Raw genomic sequence first — 12376 nt, forward strand, 5'->3', positions numbered from 1 at the left:
GCAAGGCTGTTATAGCAATTATATATATATATATATATATATATATTATATATATATATATATATATATATATATATATATATACATTTACAAAAAAAAAAAAGTTTTGAAAGGTGTAACAGGAGGAAAACCTAGGAACTGCACTATGAATGAATTGTTAATAAAGATGGAAGATGATGATATGAACGTTGTGCAATAAAAGAACTAAAGGGGTTGCAGCTATAGAGGTCGAAGGGACGCTGTGAAGAATCTACCTTAATGCCTATAAAATGCAACTCATGAGTTTCACTGACGGCACTAATCCCTTACAGGATATATATATATATATATATATATATATATATATATATATATATATATATATATATATATATATATATCTTATCGAGCTACAATGTCCTTTATTTAATATCTAATTCGCTCTAACCTCGGAATAATATATTTTCATATATGCTTAAAACCGAAGGGGAATTTTTAAATTTTTTCTCGATAATAGATTTGCTCTGGACCAGGGCGCGAACCTATGGATCCTTTCAAACCCAGGAACGTCAGTGAAGCTTTTCCTACTACACCACCGCGAGAGGTTAAAAGTCATGCCTCGCCTCACCCTCACCCTCATATACCTTCGCGGCGCTAGGTAATTAGTTGGTTTGGAGACAACATCAACCCACCTCGACTCCGGTATTGTTTGTAGTGCTTTTTGACAGCACGTAGCCAATTCTATAAGTCATATCACATTTCCGTGAATTCATATACATATATGCGAGCTACAATGTCCTTTAATATCTAATTCGCTCTACCTCGGAATTAATATATTTTTCATATAGAATGCTTAACCAAGGTAATTTTTTCTCGATAATAGATTTGCTGGGAACCATTGGGGCGCGAACCTATGGAATCCCTTTCAAAAACCCAGGACGTTCCAGTTGAAGCTTTTCCCTACTACCCACCGCGAGAGGTTAAAAGTTCATGTCTTCTCACCCCTCATATACCTTTCGCGCGCAGTAATAGTTGGAAATTTGGGAGACAATCATTCCACCCCCATCGAATACGGTAGTGTTTTTGTAGTGCCTTTTTGACAGCACGAAAGCCAATCTATAAGTGTAATTCACATTTTGTTCCCGTAAGATTCATATACCATATCAGATAACTACTGCTAATATCTGAATTCGTCTACCTCGGAAATTAATATATTCCATATATGCTTAACCGAAGGGGGGGGAATTTTTTCTCGATAATAGATTTTGCTGGACCAGGGCGCGAAACCTATGGTATCCTTTCAAACCCAGATACGTCAGTGAAGCTTTTTCCTACTCCACACAACGAGCGAGAGGTAAAAAGTTTCATGTCGCCTCTCACCCTCATATACCCTTTTTGTGCCGTGCAGGTTATTAGTTGGTTTGGAGACAACATCACCCACCTCGACTCCGGTAGTGTTTGTAGGGGGGGGGGGGTGCTTTTGACAGCACGTAGCCCAATCTATAAGTCATATCACATTTCCGTGATTCTATCATATATCGAGCTACAAATGTCCTTTAAATCTAATTTGCTCTACCTCGGAATTAATATATTTTTCATATATGCTTAACCGCAAGGGGAATTTTTTCTCGATATAGATTTGAACCGGCCAGGTGACAGGCGAAACCAATCTGGATCCTTTCAAACCCAGGAACGTCATGAATTCTTTTCCTACTAACCCCACCGCGAGAGGTTAAGAAATTCATAATTTTTTTGTCCCTCCTCTCACCCGGTCATATACCTTTCGCTTCAGCGCGCAGGTAATTAGTTGGTTTGGAGACAACATCAACCCACCTCGACTCCGGTAGTGTTTGTGAGTGCGTTTTGACAGCACGTAGCCAATCTATAAGTCCAATCACATTTCCGTGATTCATATACATATATCGAGCTACAATGTCCTTTATATCTAATTCGCTCTGACTCGGAATTATATATTTTTCATATAGCTTAAACCGAAGGGAATTTTTTCTCGATAATAGATTTGCCTGGACCGGGCGCGAACCTAGGATCCTTTTCAAACCCAGGGAAACGTCAGTGAAGCTTTTCCTACTAACACCACCGCGAGAGGTTAAAAGTTCATGTCGCCTCTCACCCTCATATACCTTTCGCGCGCAGGTAATTAGTTGGTTTGGAGACAACATCAACCCACCTTCGACTCCGGTTAGTGTTTGTAGTGCTTTTGACAGCACGTAGCCAATCTATAAGTCATATCACATTTCCGTGATTCATATACCATATATCGAGCTACAATGTCCTTTAATATTAATTCGCTCTACCTCGGAATTAATATATTTCATATATGCTTAAAAAACCGAAGGGAAGGGGCAATTTTTTCTCGATAATAGATTTGCCTGGACCAGGGCGCGAACCTATGGATCCTTTCTTAAACCCAGGAACGTCAGTGAAGCTTTTCCTATACTACACACCGCGAGAGGTTAAAAGTTGGCATGTCGCACTCTCATCCTCATATACCTTTCTGTCGCGCAGGTAATTAGTTGGTTTGGAGACACATCAATCCCATCCTCGACTCCGGAAGGTAGTGTTTGTAGTGCTTTTGACAGCACGTCAGCCAATCAATATAAGTCATATCACATTTCCGTGATTCATACATATATCGAGCTACAAGTCCTTTAATATCTAATTCGCTCTACCTCGGGAATTAATATAATTTTTCTTATGCCTTAACCGAAAGGGGTTAATATCCGTAATTAATTTTGCCTGGACGGGCCTCGAACCTATGGATCCTCAAACCCGGAACGTTCAAGTGAAGCTTTTTCCTACTTTTAAACACCAGCGAGAGGTTAGTTCATGTCGCCTAATCCACCCTCTATACCTTTCGCGCGCAAGGGGTTAATTAGTTTGGTTTTGGAGGACAACCTCAAACCCACCCGACCTCCGGTAGTGTTTGTAGGGCTTTTGACCAGCAGTAGGCCATCCTTATAAGGGAATCCACATTTCCGTATTCATATACAATATACGAAGCCTACAATGGTCCTTTATATCCTTTAACTTCCTCTAAACCCTCGGAATTAATTAATTTTTTCATATATTGCTTAAAACGAAGGGGAATCTCGATAATAGATTTGGCTTTTGGGACCAGGGCCGAAACCTATGGATCCTTTCACCCAGGAACCGTCGTGAAGCTTTTCCTACTACAACCACCGACCGAGGTTAAAAGTTCCAGTCGCCTCTCACCCTCATATACCTTTTGCGTGCAGGTAATTAGTTTGGTTTTGGAGACAACATCAACCCACCTCGACTCCGGTAGTGTTTGTAGTGCTTTTGACAGCACGTAGCCAATCTATAAGTCATATCACATTTCCGTGATTCTATACATATATCGAGCTACAATGTCCTTTTAATATCTAATTTGCTCTACCTCGGAATTAATATCTTTTCATATATGCTTAACCGAAGGGGAATTTTTTCTCGATAATAGATTTGCCTGGACCAGGGCGCGAACCTATGGATCCTTTCAAACCAGGAACGTCAGTGAAGCTTTTCCTACTACACCCACCGCGAGAGTTAAAAGTTCATGTCGCCTCTCACCCTCATATACCTTTCGCGCGCAGTAATTAGTTGGTTTGGAGACAACATCAACACCATCGACTCCGGTAGTGTTGTAGTTGCGTTTGACCAGCACGTAAGCCTAATTCTATAAGTCATATCACACTTTATTCCGTGATTCCATATACCATAATATCGAGTGACAATGTCCTTTAATATCTAATTCGCTCTACCTCGGAATTCAATATAGTTTTCCATATATGCTTAACCGAAGGGGAATTTTGGGGAAATTTTTTCTCGATAATAGATTTGCCTGGACCAGGGCGCGAACCTATGGATCCCTTTACAAACCCAGGAAACGTCAGTGAACGGCTTTTATCTACTACCCACCGCGACGAGGTTAAAAGTTTATGTCGCCTCTCACCTCATATACCTTTCGCGTGCAAGGGTAAGTTAAGTTGGTTTGGAGACCAACATCAACCCACCCTCGACTCGGTAGGTGTGGGGGGGTTTGGGGGCTTGAAGTGGCTTTTGGATCACGCAACGTAGCCAATATCTATAAGTTCATATCACATTTCGTGATTCATTATACCATATATCGAGCTACAAATGGTTCCTTTGAATAATCTAATTCGCTTTACCTCGAATTAATATATTTCATAATGCCTTAACCCGGAAGGGAATTTTTCTCGAATAATAGATTGGCCTGGACCAGGGCGCGAACCTTATGGATCCTTCAACCCAGGAACGGGGTCAGTTTTTTGAAGCCTTTTCCTCTACACCACCGCGAGAGGTTAAAAGTCATGTCGCCTCTCACCCTTTCATATACCTTTCGCGCCGCAGGTAATTAGGTTGGAAGACCAAGGGATAAACCCACGCCGAACCTACGGTAAGGTTTGTAGTGTTCCTTGACCAAAGCCCACGGTAAGGCCAATCTATAAGTCATACTCACATTTCCGTGAATCATTTTCCTAAAATATCGAGCTACAATGTCCTTCTAATATCCTAATTCGCTCGACCTCGGGAATTTAAAATATATTTCATATCTGCGTTAACCGAAGGGGATTTTTCTCGATAATAGATTTGCCGGAAAGGGCGCGAACCTTATGGATCCTTTCAAACCCAGGAAACCGTCAGTGAAGCTTTTCCTACCTTTACACCACGCCCCGAGAGGTTTAAAAGTCATGTCGCCCTCACCTCAATACCTTTGGCGTGCAAAGTTATTAGTTGGTTTGGAGACAACATCAAACCCACCTCGACTCCGGTAGTGTTTGTAGTTGCTTTTGACAGCACGTAAGACCCAATCTATAAAGTCATATCACATTTCCGTGATTCCGATTTACATATATCGAGGCTACAACGTCCTTTAAATATTAATTTGCTCTAACATCGCGAATTAATAATTATTTTCATATATGCTTAACCGAAGGGGAATTTTTTCTGATAATAGATTTGCCTGTACAGGGCGCGAACCATTGGAATCCTTTCAAACCAGGAACGGTCAGTTTTGAAGCTTTTCCTACTATCACCACCGCGAGAGGTTAAAAAGTTCCATGTCGCCTCTCAACCCTCATATACCTTTCGGCGGCGGAAGGTAATTAGTTGGTTTTTTTGGAGACAACATTTTTTCAACCCACCTCGGGGAACTCCGGTAGTGTTTGTAGTTTGCCTTTGGACCAGGGCAACGTAGCCAATCTATAAGTCATATCACATTTTCCGTGAATCCATATATCATATAATCGGAGCTACCAATTTGTCTTTAAATATCCCTTAATTCGGCTCTAAACCTCGGAAATTAATATATTTTTATATATGCTTAAAAACCGAGGGGAATTTTTTTCTCGAATTAATAGATTTGCATTTTGGACCACGGGCGCGAACCTAGGATCCTTTCAAACCCAGGAAACGTCAGTGAAAAGCCTTTTCCACCACACCACCGCGAGAGGTTAAAAGTTTCATGTCGCCTCTCACCCTCAATACCTTTCGCGCGCAGGTAATTAGTTGGTTTGGAGACAACATCAACCCACCTCGCACTCCGGTAGTGTTTGTAGTGCTTTTGACAAGCACGTAGCCAATCTATAAGTCATATAACATTTTCCGTAGACTTCAATACATATATCGTTAGCTACTGAATCCTTTGAATACTTTTAATTCGCTTCTACCGCGGAATTAATATCATTTTAAACATATATGTTTAAACCGAAGGGGAAATTTTTTATTCTCGATAATAGATTTGCCGACCAGGGCGCGAAACTATGGATTCCTGGTCAAAACCCAGGAAACGTCAGTGAAAGCTTTTCCTACTACACCACCGCGAGAGGTTAAAAGTTCATGTCGCCTCTCACCCTCATATTACCTTTCGCGCGCAGGTAATTAGTGGTTTGGAGACAACATCAACCCACCTCGACTCCGGTAGTGTTGTAGTGCTTTTGACAGCACGTAGCCAATCTATAAGTCATATCACATTTTTCCGTGATTCATCTACATATATCGAGCTACAATGTCCTTGAATATCTAATTCGCTCTAAAACCTCGGAATTAAGGATATTTTTTCATATATGCCTTACCGGGGAGGGGAATTTTTTTTCTTTCGATATAAGATTTGCCGGGGACCAGGGCGCGACCTATGGATCCTTTCAAAACCCCATGACGTCAGTGAAAGCTTTTCCTCTTACTACACACGTGAGAGTTAAAAGTTCATGTCGCCGCTCCACCCTCATATACCTGGTTCGCGCGCAGGTAATTTATAGTTGGGTTTGGAGACAACATCAACCACCTCGACTCCGGTTAGTGTTTTGTATTGCTTTTGACAGCAAGTAGAATCTATAAGTCATATCACATTTTCCGTGATTCCAATATAAATAGTATCGATGCTACAATGTCCTGAAATCTATTCGCTCTTCTACTCGGAATTAATATATGTCATATATGCGCTAACCGAAGGGAATTTTTTTCGATAATAGATTTGTCTGGAACTAGGGCGCGAACCTTATGGATCCTTTTCAAACCAGGAACGTAGTGAAGCTTTTCATAACTAACACCCGCGAGAGGTTTAAAAGTTCATGTCGCCTCTCACCCCCATATTACCTTCGCGCGCCAGGTTAATAGTTTGGTTTGGCGAACAACATAACCCACCTCGACTCCGGAGTTTGGTTTGTTAAGTGCTTTGGACAGCGCCGTAGCCCAATTCTAATTAAATCATATCACATTCCGTGATTCATATACATATAATCCGAGCTACAATGGTACTTTAATAATCTAATTTCGCTCTACCTCGGAATTATATATTTTCATATATGGCTTAACCGAAGGGGAATTTTTTCTCGATAATAGATTTGCCTGGACCACAGGGTGCCGCGAACCTATGGATCCTTTCAAAGCCCAGGAAACGTCAGTTGAAGGCTTTTGCCTACTACACCACCGCGAGAGGTTTAAAAGTTACATGTCGCCTCTCACCCTCATATACCTTTTCCCGCCGCGCATGGTAATTCGGTTCGGTTTGGAGACAACATCAACCCACCTCGACTCCGGTGTAGTGTTTTGTAGGTGCTTTTTGACAGCACGTAGCCAATCTATGAGGTCAATATCACATTTCCGTGATTCATAATTTACAATATATCGAGCTACAATGTCCGCTTTAATATCTAATTCGCTCTACCTCGGAATTAATATGAATCCCTGTTCTATATATATATAATAATATTAATATAATATATATTAATATATATATTATCAAATATATTATATATGTATATAGTGTTATATTATTAGTATATGTATATATATATATATATATAATATATTAATATATATAATATATGTATATCATATTAATATATATATATATATAATTATTTATAATATATATACATATTTATGTATATATATAACAAGATGGTCAATCTCGTTATCATAATTTTAAAAGGTAGCGATGGACCAAGAGCGGTCAAAGGCAATTGGTAAAACATTCTCTCTCTCTCTCTCTCTCTCTCTCTCTCTCGATATACCTCCCCCTCCATTATCTAAGATCATCAATTCAGAGTCGTGAATCACAAAAATGTGCATTTATTTAAAAGCAAAGTATTAACTGAATAACTCAGATTCTTAACAGAATGATTAAATGAAATGTTAAACTCAGAAGCCCAAATAACTCAGATAACCCTCGGTAATTAATCAAACAACAACATTAGTTTAGCCATAACACTATGCTCAGTCAATATAGTCAGTACACCATTGTAATTAAGTCATTTCCCATTTCTCCAGACCTATTCCACTCTTCTCCAGAACAATTCCCCTTTACCAGAATCGCCTGTTAGAAGACAGGAGAACACTCCGGTAAGCATAAGAGCATAACCAAAGATCATATAATAGAACATCTCTGAAATAAATATTCAAATACAACCCAGCCACACTTTGGCCAAAATAAAGAAAAGGCTTGCCCATTCAGCAGAGTTTTGCGCAACACTTATCAACAAACACTTTGGCAGAAGCCATCCTGGCTCTGCCTCCTCTCCGTAATAGTCTCCCCCTCTTGGTAGTACTATATTTCATTATGTAGGGGGAAAAGGCTTGCACGTACGAGTTCACACTCAATGTTCACGCCCATAAACTGCTTGAGTCCAGCTGCAAAGTCACCTCTATGACCCGCCCGTGCATAGCGACAGGACGAGGCACTGATTTGCTAAGACAGCAGTCTTGATCACACCACCTCAAAAAGACATGTCAGCATTCCCAAGACTTGTCACTCGGACCACTGTCTCTATGGAAGTTAAATGATGAGTCTCTACATCCCAAGAAACGTCATAGCATATTACATTATATATTATTAATCATATTATCTTAGTAAAACCCCTCTTTTAAGTAACATATACGTATATGTATATATATATATGTCAATCAATCAATATATATATAATATATATATATATATATATATATAATATATATATATATTATATATATATATATATATATATATATGTATATATAAATCATATATATATATATATATATATATATATATATTCTATATCCATGGTAATTCTTCTTTATATCATGACAGTGAGAGGGGAAATAAGGAAAGACTGAAAGGGATCGTCACAAGTATCATTAAATGTTTGACGTTTCAGGAGATGGATGTCAACCTTTTGCCAAAATACTAACCTAAATGACAACGGGGGAAAGTTTTGGGAAAACTTTCTGATCGTAACTTACAAAAAAACAATAAGGGTTTATTTTTTTCTTTTCTGCAGACTACCGAGTTGGCAGCTTTGCTGGTAAAGCGTTATATTAGTACACGATTAGGCTATATATATATATATATATATATATATATATATATATATATATATATATATATATATATATATATATATATATATATATATATATATATATATATATATATATATATACATATCATATATATGCGTGTGCGTGTGTGTGTGTATGTATAGTTGCTTCAAACGTAAGATTACGCGTTGGTACTGAACGTAACAAATAGATGATTGGAATGGTTCGTAGCTAAGGCAAGCGAAGCACTTGGGTCTAACAACCTCATCCCAATATGTTTGCATGAGATATATTTATGTATATGTTTTGAAGACTGCAAGTTCTTCGAGACGTTTCATTGGAGAGAGAGAGAGAGAGAGAGAGAGAGAGAGAGAATAGAGACGAGGTTGAAGTTGAACGGTACGGCAACAAACAGAGAACTCACTTTAGAATAACGAATTAAAACTAATTACCCGGCGACACTGAAGTTAGGACCGCGCCTTCTCCCTCGTTAGGACCTTCTTCAAGGACAAGTTTAATCCCCTCAAGGTCAAGGGAAACTTTAACTCCTTTGAGAGACTTTACAGCTGCCAGTCTTGAAGTCCGTCACAGAGAGAGAGAGAGAGAGAGAGAGAGAGAGAGAGAGAGAGAGAGAGAGAGAGAGAGAGACGAGGAGGGGAAAATCCTTTGGCCTCGTTCCTTAAGGATTACAGCAGCGATCAGTGAGATGTTGTAGTAAGGATTTAAGAGGTACTGATAGTCCTGTGGCTTAAAATAGCTTTTAATGTCTTTGTGTCGAGGGCCGTCTAAAGTGATTTGTTGAACAGTAGATTATCTCTTAGGTCGTGAATTTGGTTTTGGGAAGTTTCTAAAGGTTTGTATATTTGAATAGTAATAATATCATATTTTGGAATTTTCAAATCTCACGTCAATGCTGGAGAAGTCAAGAAATTGAGATGACGTGGGGAATGAAAATATAGTTGTAGATTATTTCTTGAAGACCTTTGTTTCAGATTAACTTGGAGTTCCACCTCCACCCCCTCCCACCCCCCCCCCCCTCTTCTCTCTCTCTCTCTCTCTCTCTCTCTCTCTCTCTCTCTCATATGATCCAGTGTTGAACATGTAGCAATGGCACCTCTCTTATTTTTCACTTGTTTGCTTTCTATGGATAGATTCACGTCCTAGAAATATTGAGGGATTAAAATTCTAAATTGAAGCAGTTTCTCCCAATTGAAAGGGTTTCTAAGCCTCTAATGCTCAATATTCTTAGGATTTTTCTAATTAACTCTGTTTTTGCATCATTCAACCAGCGAAGATCCTCACTTAGCATTTTCTGAATACCATTGTATTGCAGAAGTCAGTTACATCATATGCGTTTTATAATAATAATTAGAGGTAAAAAGCTGTGAAGTTCCATCCACCTGGGAACGCAGTGAAACGGCAGAGAGAGAGAGAGAGAGAGAGAGAGAGAGAGAGAAATGAGGCTACGTGGGTTGCATGTGATAACAGCTCTGTGATACTCGATTGAATAGGTTTTTCCTTTGGATGCAGGTGTTCGCTGGAGTCGAAGTTTTTCCAGGTATAGGCGTATGCTACACTAGGGAAGATCTGGAAGGTTCAAGTTTGACTTTATTTCCTTAATTAAATTGCTCTTTTCCTCATGACTCGTAATATCAAATTGCCCATATAGATGACGGTCTTTAATAACTTCGACTAATTATTTTTGTCTACGATTTATTGTCAGTAGAAACAAATATTTTCCTTTGTAACTGAGTTACTTTTAAGGTTCACAGTAATAAAGTAATATGTTAATATAGAATAAATGATCATTTTTCAAATTTAGCAATCGAATTTTTTGGGACCTCGCTAAACAAGTTGAATGACCTATTTGACTCGTCCCATGTGAAAGCATGCATTCGACGAATGGAAAAAATAGCAGTGGCAATACGAGGGTGACATTGTTGTCTTTTTTATTACACTGTAATTTTGCTCCCCTCTGCGTACTTGCTCTTGCATATTCATACGAATACGTTCAGATCGGGTGTCGAAACCGTATAAATATGTTCAGATCGGGTGTCGAAACCGTATGAATACGTTCAGATTGGTGTCGAAACTGTATGAATACATTCAGACCGGGTGTCCAAACCGCATGAATACGTTCAGATCGGGTGTCAAAACCATATGAATATGTTCAGATCGGGGTGTCGAAACCGTATGAATACGTTCAGATCGGGGTGTCGTAACTGTATGAATACGTTCAGATCGGGGTGTCTAAAACGTATGAATACGTTCAGATCGGGGTGTCGAAACTGTACGAATACGTTCAGATCGGGTGTGTCGAAACCGTACGAATACTTTGTCAAAGGATTTCCGGTGGGGTCGAAAACCCGGGTAATGAATAGTTCAGATCGGGGTGTTCCGTCCGGTAAATGAAATAACGTTCAAGATCGGTGTCGTAACTGTTTAATGAATACTTCAGGGGATCGGGTGCTAAAACCGTATGAAATATGTTCAGATCGGGTGTCGAAAACTGTTACGGAATATGTTCAATAATCGGGTGTGTCGGAAACGTTGATAGAACGTACGGAATTACTTTTCAGACGGGTTTGCGAAAACCGTTATGAATATGTTCAAGGATGGGGCAGCCGAAACCGATGAATACGTTCAGATCGGGCTGTCGTAAAACCTGTATGAATACATTCAGAATCGGGGTGTCCCGAAACTAAGAAATAGTTCAGGGGATCGGGGTGTCGAAACCGTATCGAAATATGTTCAGATTCTGCACTGGTCAAGGTGTCGAAACCGTATGAATATGTTCATAAGAAATCCGGGTCGAAACCGTATGAATACGTTCCAGATCGTGTTCGAGAACTTGGGGTTGAAATTTACATTCAGAATCGGGGTGTCAAAAACGTATGAATACATCAATTCAGGTTCGAAAACCGTACGATACGGTTTAGGTCGTTGTGCTGAAAAACCATATGAATAACGTTCAAGAATTGGGGAAGTTGAAACTAGTTAGAATATGTTCAGACGGGTGGGCAAAACCGATGAATAGTTCAGAAACCTGGGTGATCGAACGTACAATACGTTCAGATCGGGGTGTTGAAACCGTATGAATACGTTCAGATTGGGGTGTCGAAACTGTATGAATACGTTCAGACTGGGTGTCGAAACCGTATGAATACATTCAGATCGGGTGTCAAAACTGTATGAATACGTTCAGATTGGGGTGTTGAAACCGTATGAATATGTTCAGATTGGAGTGTGCCCAAAAAACCGTAAATGAAATTGAAACGTCTCAGACTGAAGGTGTCGAAACCGTAGTGTGAATACGTTTCAAGAATCGGGAGTGTGCCAATACCGTATGAATACGTTTAGATCAGGTGTTGAAACTGTATGAATACGTTCAAACTGGATGTCGAAACCATATGAATACGTTCAGATCGGGTGTCAAAACCGTATGAATACGTTCAGATCGGGTGTCAAAACCGTATGAATACGTTCAGATTGGGCTGTCGTAACTGTATGAATACATTCAGATCGATGTGTCAAAACCGTATGAATACGTTCAGATCGG

This window comes from Macrobrachium nipponense, chromosome 4 (genome assembly GCF_015104395.2).
Source record: "Macrobrachium nipponense isolate FS-2020 chromosome 4, ASM1510439v2, whole genome shotgun sequence".
NCBI classification, from domain to species: domain Eukaryota; kingdom Metazoa; phylum Arthropoda; class Malacostraca; order Decapoda; family Palaemonidae; genus Macrobrachium; species Macrobrachium nipponense.